The 23,342-nt window shown below is 44.7% G+C and overlaps 1 protein-coding gene across 7 annotated transcripts in view; it reads right to left on the bottom strand.

Annotated features, from left to right (window-relative positions):
- Positions 1–23,342, bottom strand: part of Chd9 (chromodomain helicase DNA binding protein 9) — a 213,960-nt gene that overhangs the window by 147,101 nt on the left and 43,517 nt on the right. The window lies entirely within an intron of this gene.

The following is a 23,342-nucleotide window of genomic DNA, read 5'->3' as shown; positions in this document are numbered from 1 at the left end:
GCCACCCTGGAATACATGCGACAGTCTCAAAACAAACAAACAAGAAACTCAAGTTGAAAATGGCCAGAGTATCTAGATACACACTTTTCAAAAAAATATACAAATAGCCAATATGCACATGGAAATCTGCCCAACACATAAGCTGTTAGAAAAATGAAAATCAAAACCACTTTTCATCCATCAGGATGGATATAATCATAAAGACAAAAGAACAAGAAGAGTTGGAGAAAGTAGGATGCCTTACATTGCTAGTGGAAATGTAAACGATGCAGCTATTCTGCAAAACCTGTCTTTCCTGAGCCAAACGGTTACCATGTGACACAGCAACACAGAAGAAATTAAAATTATCCTCACAAAAACCTGTTCACAAACGTTCACAGCAGACTTCTCATAATCTCAGAGTAGAACTCATCCAACTGTCCATTACCTGATAAAAGGACAAACAGTGAGGTGCATGTGAAATTGACTATCCAGCTATAAAAGAATTAAGCACTGACGCGTGGTCCAAGAATGAGCTTTAGAAATATAATGCTCACTGATAGCAGCCAGTAATCCCAGCCCTCAGGAGGGCTGCATTAGTTTGAGGCCAAACTAGATTACAGACAGAAATCCTGTCTCAGAAAAACTAACAAGGGCCTAGAGAGATGGCTCTGTAGTTGAGGGCACTTGTGGCTCTTCCAACAAGGACCATGCTTGATTCTCAGTACTCACACTCAACCAGTCCAGGGGATCAGACACTCTCTTCTGACCTCCACAGGTACCAAAAGTACTCAGACACATAAAATAAATGAATAATAAAAAAAAAACTTAACAACAAAAAGACAAAAATTGTTCTTTTATAGTTTAATAAGTACTTATTAATGTTAAAAGTATGCTTCTTAAATATTTTATACATTTATACATGGTATGAAAATTCCTAACCTGAACATATTATTCCATTATATGATAGGAAACGTTGTGTCTCCCTCTCTGTTACACTAAAGGTTGTTTGAGCAACTCCAACATTCTTCTATTCCAGAGCAAGAATCCGAAAAGGGGTCTAGTTGATTCACCAGCGAGTAGACGACCATTTCCCAGAAGCTCCCTGGGAGTTGTGAAACTGCCTTGACTCAGTGAGGAACGCAGGCTTTTCTTAGACAGAAATGAAGGATATCACTAGAACGCTCTTCAAGTTTCTTCTCCAGGCTTCTTTTTAAGCTGGTAGAGCGCAATCTTTTAGCTGCAGATGAAGCACACTACCCATCATTTCCAAGCATGCTTAGTTAGCACTGTTTCCAAATCTAGTGCCAGCAGATAATGACAACAGCCAGGAAGACGCTTTTCAGGTTCTTACTCCTAGGCCTGTTTGATTCGGGGCAGATCTTAGAATAATCAGGCTTTATCTAGTTTATCCCCTTTCCCTATCCAGGAAGATACTTCAAAGCCTTGGCCTGTTTGACAGTTCAAATCTCACACTGTGAGCTTATCTAAACAGATGCTAGTTCTAGCCTTAGAAGATCTTCAGGAAAAAGAAGTCTGGATGCCATCCCTGAGCATCTGAGTCCCGGTCTATGCATTTGCTTCCAACAGGGCCATATACACACTCCTGCTGTCCTATATTTCCCATTGGAAAAACTGGGTCTGTGTCTAGCTTGGGAGGAATTCAGATGCATTAAAATCGGGTTGAAATTTGAAAAATGAATGCATCCTCCACACCAGTTGGTAAGTCAGACACGGAATATTCATTGCCAAGAATATAACAATGAACACGGCAGACACCATCCCCAGACCTCATGGCAGATTATTTTACAAAGCAAGCAAATATCAGTTCACTAACTCTTAAAATTAATTTTGGTAATAGCAATCACTTATAGGTACCATAGCTGTTGCACTCTAAAAGCATATGTGACCCATACCACTGAGCCCTAAAACTGATGGAGCTGGGCGTGATGGCACATGCTTTTAATTCCAGCACCTCAGAGCCTGAGGTAGTAGGAACTCTGTGAGTTTGAGGCCAACCTGGTCTACATAAGTTCTGGGCAGGCCAGCTAGAGCTACATAGTGAGATGTTGTCTCAAAGAATCAAACAAAATAAAAGTCTGATGGAAACTATAACAATGTACTTTTAAAATTTTATTTTTATTTTAATATGTTTAATATAATTTATTTTAATATAATTTTATTTTAATTTTTTAAATATAATTTATTTTTATTTTATGTGCATTGGGGTTTTGCCTGCATGTATGTCTGTATGAGGGTGTCCAATCTTGGAGTTACAGACAGTTTGTGAGCTGCCATGTGGGTGCTGGGAAGTGAACCAGTGTTCTTAACCACTGAGCCATCTCAGGCCAATAATGGATTTCTCTAATCAGTTGTTTTGCACTATAATCATCTTACTTTAGAAAAAAAAATCCAAACCCCATCCTGAGTTAGTTTGTTTATTGTTGAGAAAGGGTCCCATATATCCCAGACTGTCTTCAAATTCACCATGCATGCAGTCAAGGATGGCCTTAATCTCCGATCTGTGTTGCGATGGCAGGCATGTGCCACCATGCCCAGTTTTATGGAGTACTAGGGATATAATCTAGGCAAGCATCTACCAACCTAGTCACATCTTACCCCATCCTGTCTTTTCTAACGTGGGAAACAAGAGGAGCTAGAACCTGGAGTCCCTCCCTCTTTCTTTCTGTTTGGTTTTGTTGTTGTTGTTTTGTTTTCTGGGTTTTTGTTTTTTGAGGCGGGTGGTGATAATTTTGGTCACCATCTTTCAATGGAATCCCTCGCTCCCTAGCTAGATTTCATCCCACTACTTGAGTTTTAGGAAGAATTTCCAAAACTCACCCGTATTTGCTAATAATAAAACACACGTGGACTGGGAGTGTAGCTCAGTGGGACAGTACTTGCCTAGCATGTACAAGGCCTTGGCTTGGATTATCATGGGTACAAAAACAAAAGACAAAATCCTATCCTCTAACAATGACCACATCACAGTCCTACATGGGCTCCCTTACTCCAACAATGACCATATCGTAGTCCAGCATGGGTTTCTTTCCCCCTTTTTTAGGTTATAGGGTCAATGTTTTTTTGGTTGGGGTTAAGAAATGGTTTCTCTATTAAGTTCTGACTGTCCAGAAACTTGCTACATAGACCAGGCTGGCCTCTAACTCACAGTTATCCTTCTGCCTCTGCATCCCAGGTGCTGAAACTAAAGGCATATGCTACCATGCCTGACCTCAATCTTTTTCCTGCCTCATAGTTACTTATTTTTCTTTTATTCTTGTATATTGACATTTTTATTTGTTTTTTTTGTTTGTTTGTTTGAGGATTTCTCTGTGTAACTGCCCTAGCTGTCTTGTAACTCACTCTGTAGACCAGGCTGGCCTCAAACTCACAGAGATCCACCTGCCTCTGCCTCCCGTGTGCTCGATGAAAGGTGTGTGCCGCCACTGTCTGGCTCCAAATTTAATATGAAAAATAATTTTAAAATTATATTAGTTTTGTCTTCAACTTTATTTTGATATAGCCAGTATGTAAAAAAGTGCACACAGTGACAATTACCCTGGTGATGTGAATGTATATGAATACTCATATCATTATGACCACAACCTGGGGAATGTGGATGTTATATAACTGTCACTTTTGAAGTTTGGGGCCTACTGTAATCCTGGCACTCAAGAAGCTGAATCAGGTGGATTTTTGATGACTTTGAGGCTACTCTGGCCCACAAAGCAATACTCTGTCTCCAGAAAAAGAAAGAAAAAAGGAAAAAAGGAAGGACAAGAAGGACAAAAAAAATGTTGCTTTGAGGGCTGAAGAGATGGCACAGTGGCTAAGAGACTGGCTGCTCTTCCAGAGGACGCGGGTTCAATTCCCGGCACCCACACAGTGGCTCACAACTGTCTAGAACTCCTGGTCACTGGATTCAAAGCTCTCTTTTGTCTCTGTAGGCACCAGGCACACAAATGGTGCACAGACATACATGCAGGTACATAAAATAAAATAAAATAAAATAAAATTTCAACTTTTCAAGAAAACAATGAAAAGGTTCATTGCTGTCCTTTCAGGATTTTTCTAGAGTGGGGCAGATTAAGTGGAGCTACCATGGCTAAGATATAGCAGGATATGGCGGTACACACTTGTAACCTCAGCACTTAAGAGGGCCAGAAGTTCAAAGTCAGCCTTAATAACATGGCAAGTTAAGGGCCAGCCTGAGCTACATCTACATGAGACCCAATGCTTGAGACCCTGGTGGTAGTTTCCACCACTGCCAGGGCCACTTTCACCAGAGAGACAGAGACCGTGGGAGAAAGACAGAGAGGGAGGTACACCAGAGGGGCTGGTGATGTAGATCAAATGGTGGAGTTTTTGCCTAGCATTCATGAAGCCCTGGGTTAGATTCCCCAGCATGATGACATGTGTCTATTATAATCCTAACGCTCGGGAATTTGGGGCACATTAAGAAGTTCAAGGTAATCCTTGACTACATAAGGAGTTTAGACCAGCCTAGGATACAGGAGAAACACACACACACACACACACACACACACACACACACACAGAGAGAGAGAGAGAGAGAGAGAGAGAGAGAATGTATATCAGAGAACCAAATGTCTAGGGCCAATTTGCCTCATTGACAATCTGGATTCTACTTTATTCTTTCTTACTTTTTTGGTGCTGACAACTGAACCCAGGGTCCTGTACCTGCTCTACCACTGAGCTGTACTCCCAGCACTTGACAGCATGCATGCCATATTTCTGCACACTACACAGCTTATTTTCAAGTGAGGGTTGGCAAGAGAATAAAAGACTAAGGGATTAGGCAAAACCCTCTGAATATCAAATTCGTAATGCTTTTTTCCCCTGTAGTCAAATGTCAAAACTTTTCTCATCGGCAGGAATCTCAGGCTAGCAAAGGGACCATGTCATTGTCTGGCGCACAGTCCTCTAGTTTCTGAAGGATGTTGCTCCGCTCCGCGTGGTTCCTTTGCAAAGTGTGCTTGATTGGGCAAGGACGCACTGAGTCATTCGTGTAGCTGATAAGAAAGGTCTAGCTGCCACCTCTCACTGTCTGCTAATCCCTTTCTAGATAACTGAGTGTCGTGAGTCTTTTCTGTTCCTTAAGCACACAGCCTTCCTGCTTTGTCTGGGCCTCTTCATCTATTTACAGAAGCTTTAGGTGGCCCCTCCCCCACCCCTAGGTCTTGAGAGGAACTTGGTACCTCCAGTTAGCCTTACTTTGCCCCAATTCCCTTCTTACCACTTAGCCCATCCTTCTAATTACCTATTTATTATTTGTCTCCATCTACTAGAAAGAAAATAGCTCGAGGCATAAACAGTTTCAATATTCCCTGTAGCCAGCTGCTCCATAAATGTGTATTTTGCACAGAATGAGTTGTTCCTTAAAACACATCAAATGTCCTAGCAGAAAAAAAAAAAAAAACAAAAACCTGTTGCTGCCACCACGGAGCTGGTGAGATACCTGGGTGGTATAGCATTTACTTAACATGCTTGATGCTCTGGGCTCAGAAATGGGGGAGACAAGATACCTGTCTTTGAACAAGCTTTGGACACTGGACACCTCTATTAAAAGTCCTCAGCTAGGGGCTAGAGAGATGGCTCAATGGTTAGGAACACTTGGTTACTCTGGCAAAGAACTTAGGTGTGGCTGTCATCACCCCAACATGGTGTCTTACAGCCATTTGGAACTGCAGTCCCACAGGATCCAGTGTCCTCTTTTGACCTCCACTGGTACCAGGCACAAATGTGCTCCACAGACATGCATGAAAGACAAACACTAACACATAAAGATAAGGTCAATTTTTTGAGACATGGTTTTTCTGTGCAGCTCTGGCTGTCCTAGAACTCACTGTGTAGACTACACAGAGATTCTCCTCTCTCTGCATCTGGGATAAAAGGCATGTGCCATCAGGCCCCACAAAATAAAAAATTTTAAGAAGTTCTCAAACCTTAGTTTGTGAGTCAAGCATACTGTCTCCAACCTATAATCTCAGCATGTATGAGGCAGGAGGATCACAAGTTCGAGATCAGACTCAGCTACATAATAAATTGAAAGCCAGCCTGGGCTATAGAGTGAGACCCTGTCTTAAAAACCTAGCTGTGTGCTATGGTTTGAATATGTCTCTCAAAGGTTCACATGATAGAAACTTAATCCTCAATTCCATATGCTGATGGCATTAGGACATAGGGCCGTTAAATTTAGGATTAGATGGGATTGAGGACCTCCATGATGCTGTTGATTGCTTTATAAGACAGATATGGATGAATTTATTTGCTCTATCTCACCAAGTGATATCCACTGCCACATCACAACGTTGAAAGGAGACCTTCGCTAGATGACAAAGCAGCTACAAGCACTATGCCTTTGGCCTGCAGAACTATAAGCTACATAAACTCCTAAGCTGCCCAGTATCAGATATTTTGTCCTAACAACAGAAAACAGATGAAGACGCTGCACAATAGTATCTTCAGGAAGACTGGACATTGTCTTTACCCATGCCCTACCCACACCTAGAGGTGATGGGTTTTAGCATCAGGATGTTAAAACTCCTCACATGGTGACTTGTGCAGGCAAGAGAGGCTGCTTTAGGGGTGTTGCTGAGTGGCAGCACCCTTGCCCCAAGTGTTCGACAAGATGAAGCATGTCTAGAATTCCAGCACTCAAGAGACAGGGGGTTTGTGATTTCTAGGACAGCCTGGGCTACAAAATGAGATCCTGTTTCTAAAAGACAAAAGAAAGACAGGAAGAGAAGGAAAGAAAGAAAGAAAGAAAGAAAGAAAGAAAGAAAGAAAGAAAGAAAGAAAGAAAGAAAGAAGGAAGGGAAGGGAGGAGGGAGGGAGGGGAAGAGGGAGGGAGGGAGGAAGAAAGGGAGAGAGAGAAGAGCAGAAACGACTTTCAACGGAATGAAAGTAGCAGCCATTCACCTCTTCCAATTAGTAAGGTCAAATGACAAGCCTGCCTTGACGTCTCTCAGCTCAGAACTTGGGAGGCTGAGCAGGAAGATCAGGCTAGCCTTTGCCAAAGAGTGAGTTCAGAGGCCAGCCAGGCCTATGTGTTACCACAGTAGGACTCGTCTCAAAACAGCAATACACAAACTAGCGAATATCAAAAGACCAGAGGACTGTAATAAAATGCAAAGGATAAGGATGAAGGGAGAGTCACTGGAACTGCACTGCATGCTGTCACCGACTGATCAGCAAGTTTTCTCACCTGTGAAGTGAGAAGAACACCTATGCTGCCTGCCTGGCTGCTCCTTCTAAATGTGCTCATAAGCATTCTTGCCAAGTCCTAGAGCGTGCAAGTGAAAATTAGTAGTCTTCTGTCTTGGAGGCAAACTTAAAGGAAAAAAAAACAATGGCACTTACTTACTGTTAGGTGGGAAAGAAAACTGGCCTGGAATTCAGGTTGTTTAGACAGGTGCTAAGGCCTGCTTCGGGTTCATCAAGTCCTCTGAAAATAGCATCCACGCACAGTGGAAGAAGCTAGAATATAGTAGAGATCCATCCACCCAGGAGGGCAAAGGAAATCCCTTAAATTTACAGACTTGGGGGGAATGGTATCTCAGACAGGAATAATGGCTCGCACCTTCATTCTAGCACTCTGGAGACAGAAACAAATGGAGCTCTGTAAACTGGAGACCAGACTGGTCTACATAAGAGTTCCAGACCTGCCAGGGTTACATAGTGAGACCCTGTCTCTGGGTTTAACAGATTAGTTAAAATACTAGATGGAACTGGGAGATGAAGACATATTCCTTTAATCCCAGCACTCGGGAGGCAGAGGCAGGCAGATCTCTGTGGAGTTCGAGGCCAGCCGGGTCTACACTAAGAAATCCTGCCTTGAAAAATTAAAAAAGAAAGAAAAAAGGATAGTAGATGAAATAGAAGGCCATAATTAAGAAGCTAATTGTATTGCCCCACCCTACTTGGGGCTGCTACATGCTAGGAGATTAGCAGCTGAGGAAAGCTACTAGATAGGATCCTTTGTGCCCAGCAAAATGCTATGTTTTTTGTCTGTTTTTTTTTTTTTTTACCTAAAAGTCCTGCAATTAATAATTGTGTGGCTTTGTGACATCTTCTCTGCATATACTCACCACTAAGGACTCTGAAACCCTTACACTAGATGTGGAAAAACAGGTTCTTTTGCATCATGGGAAACCAAGCAGGAACAATGGATTCCACCCCAGATCTAAAGTTCTTTCATTTCCAATGAAGAAATCCAGGTCATCCGAGCGGGCAATTTAAATTCACAGATCCTCTGATGGGTCAGGATTCAGGCAGTGAACAGAAACAGCTGTGTTAGCAGCTTCCATTCAAGGCATTTTCGGGAGCTAAGAAGCTATGGAAAGGTAAAGTTGAAAGCCTTTTGCTAGAGGATCTGAAGAGAGCTTCAAACAAGAGTCCCCCTGCCACCTGACTTCTCAAAGCCACCAGCTACCTTAGAGGGAGGCTGGGAAAAACGTGTTGGACAGGCATGCGTGCATTACAGTCTTGGTGGTTCAGGCAAGCCTGGACCTCACCTAGCCTTAGTTTTTCTATGATCACAACAAAGACAAAATTAAATCATTTTTGCACAGTTAACATTTTGAATCTTACACACAGTCACCATATATTGTTATCAACAATATAAAGTTTTCTTTCAGTGTAGTCTAGATGAGCCTAGAACTTCTGATGCTCCTGCTACAGTCCTCTAAAGCACAGGGATTATAGACTGGGTCCCCTACACCCAGCTGTACAGATAATACTTTAAAGTGATTAGTGGTATTGTTTAAGTTGAGCAGAGTGGCTGGAGGCTGAAGATCTCTGGGAAATGTTGATGTATTGTATCAAACCACATGTCTCAGCAAGGCTCTGTTGCCAGTAGCTTCATTTCTTTTTTGTTTACAGTGGTTCTTTGTGTTTTTGTTTGTTTTGACAGGGTTCTGCTGTTTCCCAAGCTGGCCTCAAAGTCCTGAATCAAAGTTCTATATCAGCCTCTCAAGTGGACTACAGAGAGATTCACCACCATACATACAGATATACCACATACAGACCCACCACACACAGACACACCACCACACAGACACACCACCACGCAGACACACCACCATGCAGACACACCACCATACAGATATACCACATACAGACACACCACCACACAGACCCACCACCACACAGACCCACCACACAGACGTAAACATGCACACAGACACACCACACAAACGTAAACATGCACACAGACACACCACCATACAAACACACCACCACATAGACACACCACCATACAGATAGACACACCACCACACAGATAGACACATCACCACACAGATAATAAGAACATATATGCTTTCCCTGGGTGGTGGTGGCACACACCTTTAATCCCAGCACTCAGGAGGCAGAAGCAGGTAGATCTCTGTGAGTTCAAGGCCAGCCTAGGTGCAAAGTCCTAGAGCAAGTCTTAGGACAGCCAGGGCAAAACAGAGAAACCCTGTCTCAAAAAAACAAAACAAAAAAGTAAACAAAACTATTGAACTAATGCTTCAGAATCTTCCTATAATTCTCTCTGTGTGTGTGTCTGTGTGCATGTTTACGTTTGTGCACTAGTGTATGTGCGTGTGTGTGGTATGTGTACTGCATGCAGATGTGTGCATGTATGTACGTATGTGTGGGGGTATGAACTGGCTTTGCCCTTGCTCTACCACTGAGTTGAACTCCCAGCCTTCCCTATAATATCTGACAGCTATTTGTTCATTTGTACCTGGGGACAGACCTAGAGACCACTGGAAGCAAACAAGCAGCATTAGACAAATGGAGAAAAGCTAATAACACCTGACAGTAGAGCTGAGCCTCTAACCCAGATTTTCAAACTTCAGAAAAACAGGGAAACTCTTCAGAAAGATTTTATTTTTAAACTTCTGGCAGAAGTCCAAGATATAAAACCAAAAAAGCAAAAACCCAAAGAAAAAACAGAATAAAGGCGGAGCTGAGGCTCTGAGAGCCTTGAGGGTCCCCCCATCGTTCCCCAGCTCTGGGGGTGGGGAGGGCATCTCTGAAGACTTGCTGAGCTTAGATGGCCATACACTGAAAACCTCGCATCCAGCCCACTCTGCAGGAGGACATTAGAGTCCTGGGTGGAGAGGCTTACCCATGGTGGCACATCTCTCCTGCTCTTACAGGATGACTCAGATGTTGCTGCTTTCTCCAAAATAACCTGAGGACTGAGCAGATGGGGCAGAGCCCTGGCAACGGGTCAACTCCCCAATACATTCACGTTTTCCAACTACCATTTTGATCAAATTTCTGTCTTTTGTCAGCCTCTTCTCCCTTGTTTTGTGAGACAGGCTCTCTCTTTTTAACCCAGGCTGGCCTTAAGCCTAAGACTCTCTTGCTTTGACCTCCCAGGAGCTACATTTAGAGGTATATGCCACTATGCTTGGAGCTTGCCTGCCTTTTTTTTTTTTTATAATGGTCCTTGTTATACAAAACCTATTTGCTTATGTCAAAGATATAAACCTATAAACCTACCCACACACCTGGATTGACAGCATTTAAAAAATCACAATGTTTTACCTTAAAGTTTAGACTTCAAGCTTTTTAGAAATCTGGTGACACCGAGCTCTCACGCTGTGCCCATTACCATCCTCGGAGCTATGCGGAAGTGCACACTCAGCAACTGTCACAGGCCACCCGCCTCTACTATGCTCACTCGTTCGTGCCCATTTCTGTCTGTTCCCCATGAACATTTACGTTTGTCGCCGTGGTCTAAAGCTTATAGCCATGGAAGCTTTTGGAAAAAGTGAATCTTTAGGAACAAAGATAAATCAAGGGTACAGAGGGAACCATTCATCTCCAAGATGGAGTAAAAGTTGTCAGCAATACTGCTGTATTTCTTAAAGGAAGAGCCTGCGACTCCAACACAGGAAAAACTGAGGCAGAAGGATTATTGCAAGTTTAAAAAACCAAGCCAGGCAGTGTCACATGACTTTAATCCCAGCACTCGGGAAGTAGAGACAGGTGGATCTCTGTGAGTTTCAGGACAGCCAGGGCTACATAGTGAGACCCTGTCTTGAACCAGCACCACCCAGAAACCAAACAAACAAACAAAAACTCAGAGAAACAAACCAAATAATCAAGTTCAAGGCCAATCTGGGTGTGTTCCAGGCCAGCATGAATATTTATTTTTATTTTATGTATATAGGTGTTCTGCCCAAGTGTATATCTGTGCACCATGGGCATGCAGAGCTTGGGGGAGGCCAGAACAAACTGTTAGATCCCTTGAACCAAAATCACAGCAGGCTAACCACCAGGTGGGTGCTGGGAATTGAACCCAGGCCCTGGGAAGAGAGTCAGTGTTTTTGCTTTAAACCACTAACCCAGCTCTTAAAAACAAATCAAACAATCATAATAACAAAAGCAAACAAAAAAAAAAAAAAGAAGAAGGAAGGAAGGAAAGGAAAGAGGGAAAGAAGGAAGAGGGTGAGGGCAACTCTTAGGCTTCCCTTCCCGCTTTGTTTGCTTTGCTGAGGCTGTTGACTCTGCTTTCCCTATGTCCCCCATTGATAGTCAACAACACAGTTTCTAACAGGCCCAAGTCTTCCTCCTCCTCTTCCTTGGAGGAGCATCATTAAACCACAGGACAGAGGTTGGGGCTTAGCTCAAGGCTGTGGCCTCACCTAGCCTGTGCAAGTTGTTGTGTTTGATCTCCAGAGAAACCAAACCATCCAGCAGCCTGTTTCCGGCACCCCAGCACACCATTCTCAGTGTGGTGAGAACAGGCTGGATTCCAGGATTGCCCTTTTATTGTTCTTTCTCCCTCCTCTGCTTCAGGGCATAAAAAATTTCTGTTTGTTCATTGCCATAGTCTCAGTGCTGTGACAGTACCCAGGCTCACAGTACGTACTCAATAAATGTTTGTTAAACAAATGAACTTGTCCTACGCAAGCCCGCATAACAAAGCGACCCACTATGTCAAAAGTTTCAGTAGTTTCTGAATGGTGGTGGTGAGTACTCGTGTGTTACATTTTATTTACTTATTTTGAGGTGTGTACAGGTGTGCATACTCTCTTATTATGGTGTGAATGGTGGTCAGAGGATCATTTGCAGAAACTGATTCTTCTTTTTCCATCACATGGGTTCCTCGGGTGGAACTCAGGTTGTCAGGCATGGTGGCAAGCACCTTGGCCTCCTGAGCCATTTCATAGGCCCTTATCCTGATCTCTTCCTACTTCTTTTTTGTTTGTTTGCTTGTTTGTTTGGAGACAGGGTTTCTCTGTGTAACAGCTCTGACTATTCTGGAACGCGCTCTGGCCTCAAACTCAGAGATCTGCCTGCCTCTGCCTCCCAGGTACTGGGATGAAAAGCATGCACCACCACCTCTGGCCTCTTTACTCCTTAATTATGAGAAAGGATCTCAGAAGATTGCCCAGACTGGCCTGGACCACGCTCTTTCCCAGCCAGGCTTCCAACCCCTGCCTCAACCTTGCAAATATCTGGACTCACAGGCTTGTATGTATTCCTAGATCCAACCGTGCGTTTATCTTTTGCAATAATTGCACACAGCTCCTTTCCTATTTTTAAGAATAAGAACCAAAGAAGCAGTGAGTGTGTAGAACCAACAGCAGGCTCCAGCTGAGGACTTCTTGGTTTAGCCTTTTTTCCTCAACCACAACTGTGGCTAGCTTCTCCAAAATATCCTACTGGCTAAATACATGATGCCGAAGCAGAACTGAGAAGCGATTTGGCAGGGATCAGCGCCCTGAAAATTGCTCTCCTCTTCCTTCTTTTTAAGAGTCTAGAGAGATGTGAGATGGTCTAGGAGGCCGAATGTAATGATTTCCTTCCTTTCTTCCTTCCCAAAATACTACACAGCATCTCTAGCACTGGCAGGAGTGGTGGGGGCCAAGGGTGGCACACAGAACTCCCCCATATATACACTGTGGCTTGTATTTTCATCAGGAGCGTCTTTACCCAGACTGTGAACTTTTCTTCCTTTCCTCTGAGCAAACATGGCTGTGGGTTGGCTAGATAGTGAGACCCTGTCTCGGAACTGAGAAGGGGCAGTGTTCCTAACCACTTTACAACACCACCTTCAGCCATCCCTTGGGAACTGGCTCTTTACCGTGGCATTTTGCTGGTGTTTATGCCTTTTTATTATGCCCGAGTGCCTTCAAAAAAATCACACCTGGAGAAGTCCGCTTCCTTTCTCAAGCTCATAAAGCCAGGACCTCTGGTTCTAGTATACTAACCGGGCATAGCATGAAGGTCAGATACAAGCGGCTGAAGAATCCTCAGGCCAGGACGGATGAATGTGTGACACATGTGGACAGCAAGGAACAGCAAGACCACGTCGACCCCATGAAAACACCCTATTCAGAACAGCTCTGATCACCGCTGAGACCAGAGACAGACACTGCGGGTTGAAAACTTAAAACCCAGGACCCTAACTCATCAGAAGTCAGAACACAGAGGTGACCTTTCTTTGAAATACTTGCACTTATGAAATTTTCTACATAGTTTTCTGTTGCTAGGGTTCAATCTCAGGCCTAGTGCAGACTAAACAGGCCCTCTTTTACTGAACTACCTCAGGTGCCTTCTGCTAGAGGTAGAGGGAGACCATCCAGTCCCTTTGGACACAGTTTTTAGCAGAACCTCAAACCTCCTTTATAATTTCAAACTAAGCCAGTTGTAGTGGGCCATGCCTGGAACGCCAGCACCTGAGAGGCTGATACAGGCAGATTTGAAGCCAACTTGGGATACATAGCAAGTTCTCGGCCAGTCTAAACTATGAGATCTTAAAACACATACACAAATAGTAGCAAGGCATGGTGGTGCACACCTTTAATCCTAGCAGACAGTTCTCTATAAGTTCAAGGCCAGTCTGGTCTACCTGTATAGTTCCAGAACAGCCAGGACTACATTGAGAGGCTCTGTCTCAAATAAAATAAAATAAAATACAACACAACCAAAAAAAGTTGTAAACTACCTTACAGAATCACATTCACACAAGGCTTCATTACAGTGTAAGAATCAGCTAAGGCTGGGAAACATGCTAACTACTGCTTTAGGGGACTGCTAAACTATGTTTAACTATGTTAAACTGTTTAACTATGTTAACTGTTCCTAACTATGGAATACAGAAAACAATGAAATCATTAAATAAAACAAGAACACTCTACAAAATGAACCAGAATGGGCTTCAAATAAGAAAATCAAGTGGTAGGATAATAGAGAAGGGGGTAGGGCCCAGATTAGGAATGCGCAGTTTCTGGATCTGGGGAGAGGACTCAGAGGGAGCGGGTGGTTGCTGAGCAGACATGAAGACCTGAGCTGGAGTCCTCAGCTCCCACAGAAAGGAGCAGGGTGTGAGCAGGCATCGGTAACCCCAGTGCTGAGGGAAAGAGACTGCCGTATCCTGGGAGCTTGCGGAACAGCCAGCAGCATAACCAAAAAAGGAGCCCGAGGTTCAGTGAGAGGCACTGCCTCCAGGGAATAGAGCGAGGAAGCAGGACACCTGATGTCCTACTTTGTCCTCCACAGGAGTATCTACTCGCTACACACTCATCCACCACACACTCACGTACCACACACACTCAATGTATCACACACACTCATGCCCCACACACACTCATGCCCCACACACACTCATGCCCCACACACTCATGCCCCACACACACTCATGCCCCACACACTCATGCACCACACATACTTATGCACCACACACTCTCGTACCACACACATTCATGCATTACACACTTATGCCCTCCCACACTCATAGACCACACACACTCATGCCCCACACACACTCATGCCCCACACACACTCATGCAATCCACATACTCGTGCACCACATACACTCATGCAACCCACACACTCATGCCCCACACACTCATGCACCACACACACTCATGCCCCACACACTCATGCCCCACACACACTCATGCAATCCACATACTCGTGCACCACATACACTCATGCCCCACACACACTCATGCCCCACACACACTCATGCCCCACACACACTCATGCCCCACACACTCATGCCCCACACACACTCATGCCCCACACACTCATGCACCACACATACTTATGCACCACACACTCTCGTACCACACACATTCATGCATTACACACTTATGCCCTCCCACACTCATAGACCACACACACTCATGCCCCACACACACTCATGCACCACACACACTTATGCATCTCAACACTCATACACCACACACACCAAAAAATTGAGTTTGTAGCTTCTTTTCTCTTTCTTCGTTTTTTTGTGTTTCAGACAGGGATGTGGTATGTAGCCTTAGCTGGCCTACAACTTGCCAAGTAGACCAGGCTGGCCTCAGACTCACAGAGATCCACCTGCCTCTGCCTCCTGAGTGCTGGGATTAAAGGTGTGCACCATGATACTCAGCTGTATTTTTCTTTTTTAATATTTATTTTAATTGGAAACATGTATATGTGTGCCTGGGTGTATGAATGGGCTCATGCGTGCAGACATCCATGGAAGCGAGAAGAAAGGTCAGATCCCCTAGAACTGGAGGTACAAATTATTGTGAGTTGACAAGTGGGTGCTGGGAACTGAACCCAGGTCCTCTGGAAGAGCAGCAGGGTTAGGGTTAGGGGTTAGGGGTTAGGGGTTAGGGGTTAGGGGTTAGGGTTATGGTTAGGTGCCCTTAATTACTGAGTCATCTCTCCAGCACCCATAATTACTTATACACACCACACACACCATACCGCACACACACTACACACAACATACACATACACCTCCCCTCCACACACACTACACACACACCACATACACACACTATACATACCATATACACACACCACACACACACACCATATACACACACCACATACACACACACCACATACAGACAACATATACACACCATACACACCACACACACACACACACACACACACACACACACCACATACACATAGGTAACGATAATAACTAAAGAAAAGGAAGCCATGAATTTGAAAGGAGGACATAGGGAAGGTTGGAGGGATGAGGAAGGTGAATGATATTTTAATTTTTTAAGAGTGTAAAAAAATGAAACAAAGCAATTGGTTGGCTGCTGGTAGAAAGAAGCACTAGAAAATTAGATAGGCTGAGGGGTGCCTTCCTGTCATGCATTTGAATTTTAAGGCAAGAAACTACAATTCCTATTCAAAATATATTCAAAAATCTATCTATCTATCTATCTATCTATGTGTTTTTTAAAAAATATTTATTTATTTGTTTATTATGTATACAGTATTCTGTCTGCAGGCCAGAAGAGGACACCAGGCTTCATTACAGATGGTTGTGAGCCACCATGTGGTTGCTGGGAATTGAACTCAGGACCTTTGGAAGAGCAGGCAATGCTCTTAACCACTGAGCCATCTCTCCAGTCCCCCTATCTATGTGTTTTTGATAAAGGGTCTCTCCATATAGCCCTGGCTGTCCTGGAACTCACTATGTAGACCAGGCTGGCTTTGAACTCATAGAGATCTACCGAGTATTAAAGTACCGCACCTCCACACCTGTATCTTTAAAGAGAACAATTACATCAAATAACTCAGGCATGGTGCACACACCTATAACCCCTGTATTCGAGAGGGGAAGACAAGAACTGAGAATTCAAAGATAATTTCAGGCTATATCACTAGGATCTGTCTTAGAATTCCAAGGGCTGGAACAGAATGTGACTAAGCAGATAAATGCTTGCATGCAAGCTTTACAGACTTGAGTTCATTCCCTGGAACCCAAGGGGAAACAAACAAAAACCAGCAAATGGTGCACTGACATACTTCAGTAATCTGAACACTCATATTCAGGTGCGGGGAGGAGACAGGAGGGTTGCCTAGAATTTTGTGAGCCAGCGAGGGTGGAGAGTGTAATTCAGAAGAAAGGAGAAAAAAAGCTAGAAGTGGGAAAAAAACAAAAACAAAAGCATAAACAAAACTTCTGAAAGTTGCCCTCTGACCTCCACAAGTGCATGTATGCGTGTGCATGTGTGTATGTGTATGTGTATATTCATGTAAAAATCAAACAACAACAAAATATCCATATAGTTTAGTGGTAAGGAACTTGTTTGACATGCACCAGGCCCTGAGTTCCTTTCCTAGTATTAAGAAAAAGAAAAATAAGATTAAACAGGACGATATTTTGAAATTAATGAGGTTTTTCGTAATTCAGGAGATGAAGAGGAGAGAATTCCTTTACTTTCCCCAAAGAATTTCCTAGAGGTTTTGCTTTTAGCAGGGCTCACTCCTGTCATCCCAGTCCTAGGAAGGCAGAAGCAAGAGGATCACAGATTCCAGGTCAACAAGAGTATCTCAAAAAAAAAAAAAAAAAAAAAAAAAAAAAAGCTAATAATAAGAACTTTCAAAGAACCTTTCCTCTCATGAAAGTTTGGTGCTCTGGCATATAGACTATATGATTCAGAGGTGTGCTTATTTTGGTCTGAGAGCCAGGCGCAGACACGACATCTTTCTTAGCTGCCATCGTGAATCAAGCAGGTCATGGGGTAAAATCAGAACTTGCACTGCCAGAAAAACACCTCTGTTTTGTTTTTATTGTTGTTTTTGGTTTCTGTATGGATATATGTGTGAAGGTCATAGGTCAGCATCCTGTGTGCCCACCAATTGCCTTCTACCATGTATTTTGAAACATGGCCTCTCATTGAGCCTGGAGCTTGCTAATACAGCTAGACTGACTGACCAGCCACCTCCAACCCTCCTAACTCTCTGCTTACCCAGTTCTGGGATTACAGGCATGTGTTACTACACCAGGCTTTTACATTGTGCTGGTGTTACAAGCTGAGGTCAATAACTTTGCCAACTGAACCATCTTCCCATCTCTCCCTTTATACATTCATCCATTTTCGATTTTCGATTTTTAGAGACAGGGTTTCTATGTGTAGCCCTGGTCATCCTGGAACTTGCTCTGTAGACCAGGCTGGCCTCAAATTCACAGAGATCCACCTGCCTCTGCCTCCTGAGTGCTTGATTAAAGGTGTGTGACACCACCACCTGACTTCTTATTATTATTTTTGTAAAACAAAGCCTCACCACACATGCCAGGCTGCATTCAGACTTACAGTAATCCACCTATGTTAGCCTCCCAAGTGCTGTGATTATAGCCATGAGCCAACATACCTGTGCAAAATACCTTTTGATAACAGTGATCAGAAGTGCACATACAATCATTAGGATCAAACAGATCTGAACCCTCTGATTCTATCTCCTCAACTGCTGGTTAACTCAGTAGGTCCCCTAGCCTCCCAGAACCTTAGTTCTCTGACTGAAAAAAAAAAAAAAAAGGGTTAACACTAGTTACAAGATGCTTTGTAAATTAAGTAAGGACAGCTATGCAAAGTGCTGTGCACAGAGTGTTCCTGAGCAGGCCTTCCCTGTCCCTGGGCCCTGAGTCATCCTGCTTTCAATGAGGGACCTTTGCTGATGGGCTCTCTCGCCACACTCCCTGTCCAGTCTGCTCCTCTCCTTCTCTCCATGCTGGGTTGCTCATGTTGGCCACGCACTTCACCAAGCTATACCTTCTCCTATAGGGTACTTGGAGCCAGTCTCACTGTATAGCCCACACTGGCATCAGGCTTGTGATCCTCCTGCTTGGGTTTTCAAATGCTAAGATTACAGGTATATAACACTGCACAATTATCAGTGGAACTATTCTAATGTCACATGTGGTAATACACACATGTAATCTCAACTTTCCCGAAGCTACAGTTAAGACAACCCAAGGGAGTTGGGCAGTGGTGGTGCATGCCTTTAATCCCAACACTCGGGAGGCAGAGGCAGGAAGATCTCTGTGAGTTCGAGGCCAGCATGGTCTACAAAGCGAGTTCCAGGGCAGCCAGAGCTACACAGAGAAACCCTGTCTTGAAAAACCAAAAGAAAAAGAAAAGTCCAAGTGTGGTGACTCAGGGCTTTAATCCCCAAATTCAGGAGTCAGAGGCAGGGGTTTCACTGTGAGTTTCAGGGCAGCCTGTTCTGGGCAACATAGAGAGATCCCTTCTAAAGACAAAAGAAAAATATAGTAATAGGGTAAAGTCCAGCAATTGCTATCATCTAAGACAAGGGACTCAAAATGAGACGAAGCCACTGGTGAACAGGGTGAGTTTGGTCCCTCCCTCAACCACACTTAACAGGCCTAAAATGACAAACCACTTATCCCAAATGCAGACAAACTAAGACTTAAGTAAATGAAATGGAGCTGGGAAGGCATCTACCGGGGTGCTGCATTATCACATCTTGTGGGAGGCTGGACAAAAACAGATGTGAAGGGAACACTAAAGGCCAAAGCTTTGCACAGCATCAGTGAAGACCAGTGATGAGATGAGAGACAGCTTCGGATTGGAAACCACAGCGTCTCCATTATTCTGCAACCAGCATCAGCCAGATCCAGACCTTCTGGAAACTTCAGAGCTCCACTGGCATTAGCCCAATAATCCTAAACATTCTTGAACCCCACCCCTTGAAGCTTTCATTCTTTAGGATGTTGTCCTTGCCTGGCCTACACATGCATCTTTCTGTAAATGTCACATCTGGAAGGCAGGATGGAGTTAATAAGAAAATGCCATGTCCCCTAAGCCACTAGCATTGTTTCCTATAAATCTTACACAAGGGCAGGGTGTCTTGGTAGGGTGTGAAGTATAGATCATATTGGGCACTGGCTTTAGAGAAGGCTATAACAAACTGTGTAACAGGCAACACTCAGAACCTAGTGGGGTGACACATACCTATAACCCCAGAACTAATGAAGCTGAGGCAACTGGGTTTCATAGTGAGGGCCAGCCACCAGGATTATATGGACAAGATCCTATGTCTAAGCACAAACAAACAAACTCAGGGTGCTTCAGAGATAGAGCAGTCACTTACCTAGCATGTGTAAGACCCTATATTCCCCTGGAATTTCTTATTTAATTTTTAAATTACATTTATCTACCATTATTTATTTTGTATATGTGGTGGGGGTAGAGGCCAGAGGACTACACCTGGGAGTCAGTTTTCTCCTGCCATCTGGGTCGTGGGACTCAAACTCAAGTCATCAGCCTTGGCAGCCAGCCACTATACCCTCTGTGCTGGCTAGTATTTATGTCATCTTGACACAAACTACAGCCATTCTGGAAGAAGGAACCTCAGCTGAGAAAATGCCCCCCACAGACTGGCCTGTGGACAAGCCTATGGGGCATTTTCTTAATTGGTGATTGAAGTGGGAGGGCCCATTCCACAGAGCCTGGTGGTACCATCCCTTGGCTGGTGGTCCTGGATGTTGTAAGAAAGCAGCCGCAAGCTAGTAAGGAGCACTCTTCCAAGACCTCTGCTTCAGCTCCTGCCTCCAGGTTCCTGCCTTGGGCTCTGACCCTGACTGCCTTCTATGATGAACTGTGATTTGGAAGTATGAGATGAAATAAAGCCTTCCATCCTAACCCTTTAGGACACTCACTGAACCATCTCACCAGCCCAGTAATTCTTTAAACTAAGAAAAGTCTGCGACTTTAGAAACAAGGCATGCAACTGAGGGGCCCTGAACTTCAGGCATTGTGTCCTGATCAATCTGTGGTTGCTGTGGATGTTTGAATGTAATTGGCCTCCATAACCTCACAGGGAGTGGTACTATTAGGAGGTGTGGCTTTGCTGGAGTGGGTGTGGCCTTGTTAGAGAAAGTAAGAGTGTCATGGGGCGGGGGTGGGGGCTTTGAGGTTTGCTCAGGATACCACCCAGTGTCTCAGTTGACTTCCCATTGCTTGCAAGATGTGTGGCTATCAGCTACTCCCGCAGCCCCACGTCTGCATGCTGCCAAGCTCTCCACCACGATGACAATGAACCGAACTTCTGAAAGTGTAAGCCAGTCACCCTAAGTAAATGTTTTCCTTGTAAGAGCTGCTATGGTCATGGTGTCTCTTCACAGAAATAGAAACCCTAACTAAGACAGTGTTCTAATTTCTTTCTTTCATCATCCTTTCGATCCAGGAAACTAGCCCCTGTCCTGCCATCTAGCAGCAACTAGATCTGAGGCGTTCACACCCCAAATTCACATCCATACTTAAACGCTAGGGCTGGAGAGATGCCCTAGTGGTTAAGGGTACTTGTTGCTATTGCACAGGACCAGGGTTCAAGTTGCAGGATCTACGTGGTGGCTCACAAGCATCTGTAACTCCAGTTCCAGGGGATCTGATGCCCTCTTCTGAGCTCTTCAGGCACCAGGCATGCACATGGTGCACACATATATGTACATGTGGCAATACGTTCATGCATTAAAAGAAGAGTGAATAAATCTTTTTTAAAAAAAGTTGGGGGCTGGGAATGTAGCTCAGTTGGTAAAGGTGCTAGCCGTGCAGGCACGAACCCTGGGGCTGACCCTGTGTATCATCCAGATGTTGGGGTGCAGGCCTGTAGTCCCAGCACTGGAGAAGCAGAAGTCGAAGAACGCAAGTGCAAGTTCAAGCTCAGTCTGAGTCACATGAAACCTTTTCTCAAAATAAGTGAGTGAACACTGCTTGGGGCTGAGGGCTCTGCTTCATGAGGCTTTGAGGGGGAAACAAACAAAACCAAAATTAAAAATTGTGCTTTATCTGCAGATTTTTACCCAAGCTATGATAAATGTGCAGCATTTTTTATATAAGGTAATAAAACAATGTTTGATTAGCCTGTGATTAGCCTGTGGGACTGTCTGCTTGGTATGGGAGACGACTCTACAGTCAGAGGTGACACAGCTTCTCTTGTCCTCTCCCCCTACTGTTTCTGAGACAGTTTATGAAGCCCAGGCTGGCCTCAGATTCTCTATGTATAGGTGAATGCTGTGAACTTCTGATCCGCCCCCCCCCACATTTAATTCCCAGATACTAGGATTACGGGTATAAACCACTGAACCTGGACCTCAGCTCTTGCTTTTTATTATTATTGTTATTTGCTTATCCATTTTTGTTATTTTATGTGTATGGGCGTTTTGCCTACATGTATATCTTTGTTCCATGCATGTGTCCTGTGTCCCTGGAGGGCCTGGAGAGGGCCCTTTGGAACTGAAGTTACGGACAGTTGTGAGCCACCATGTGGGTTCTGGGACTCGAATCCGGGCCCTCTAGAAGAGCAGTCAGTGCTTAACCTTTGAACTCTCTCTCCAGCCCTTCTTCATTTTATATTTGTTTCTTTGTTTTGCTTTGCTTTTTATTTTGAAACACGGTCTCGCTAAGTTACCCAGGCTGGCTTTGAACTTTCGATCATCCTGCCTCAGCCTTCCAATTACCTGAGATTCCAGGCCTGCACCACCAAGTGCTGGCTCAGGAACATATCATTATATGTAATAAATAAACCCGACAGGAGTCATCTGATTTAATGTGGACACTGTGATTCAGCGGAGTGGTTCTACCTAAAATCCCCACCCTAACGGATGAAGAAGGGCACCCAGAAGGACTCAACTCTGCAAGGTCACGGTACTGCTGGCTGTGAAGGGGGGTTTCAAAGAATGCCTCTGAATTCAGAGCTCTTTCCAATTCAAAAGGGACTGTGATCTTTGGCTAACAGTCACCTTTTTCAGGCACCGTGCCCAGGGACAGGGCTTGAAGTTTGACACTGAACGCTTCTCTCTTGGTCCCTTTTCCCACAGCACCCCCATCACCCTCCCATTCAGCAAACACAAAGACAGCACAGGACTGCACAAAGAACCCATACACAAGATAAGTAGGGGCTATTCTGTGGGTAATGTAGGGATGGGAGCTAGTCTCTCTGTGGGGTGGAGGGGCAGTTTTCCTGCGCCAATTGACCGGATGAGTCATCAAGGTTTATCCCATTATTTACATCATTCCCCTTTGGGTGGGTGGTAATGTCACCAGCCACAATGACATCCGTCGGGCCCCACTTTACCTCCTCACAGCAGGGTCTGGCCTTGAGCTGGCAGCACCCAGAGGGGGAGCAGAGGGAGGAAGCCTGCCTGCAACTCCTAGTGGCTGGCTGTCAGCTTTCCCAGCTGACTCAGCTTGCTACCACCCTTCTGGGCCACCCGCCCGCCTCCAGCCTCTTAACTTTCCATTTCCAGGCCTCTCGCGGCTGGCTCCCGGGGAGGGAGCGCCCCTCCCGCTGCCCGGGGCGCCTGTCTGCAGCCCGGACTGCCAGGGCACCATGCCCATTGCCTGGCGGGCTGGTCTCGGGACAATTACGATCTACCGCCACCGAGTTCGGAATATAGGTCAAGGTGCTCTCGGAAGGGCCCAGGGGAGGATCACCTGACCCGGAGGTGTGGTGACTCAGCGGGAAGGATGGGGAGGGAGGGGCGGCTGTGGAATCTCCCTGCCGGCGGGGCCTGCAGGAGAAAGAGGAGGTCAAGTTGCCTGTCTGGCTGATTATCAGCA

The sequence above is a fragment of the Myodes glareolus genome, chromosome 22 (genome assembly GCF_982192425.1).
Source record: "Myodes glareolus chromosome 22, mMyoGla1.1, whole genome shotgun sequence".
Lineage (NCBI taxonomy): Eukaryota > Metazoa > Chordata > Mammalia > Rodentia > Cricetidae > Myodes > Myodes glareolus.
This window is presented reverse-complemented; position numbering and strand designations above follow the sequence as displayed.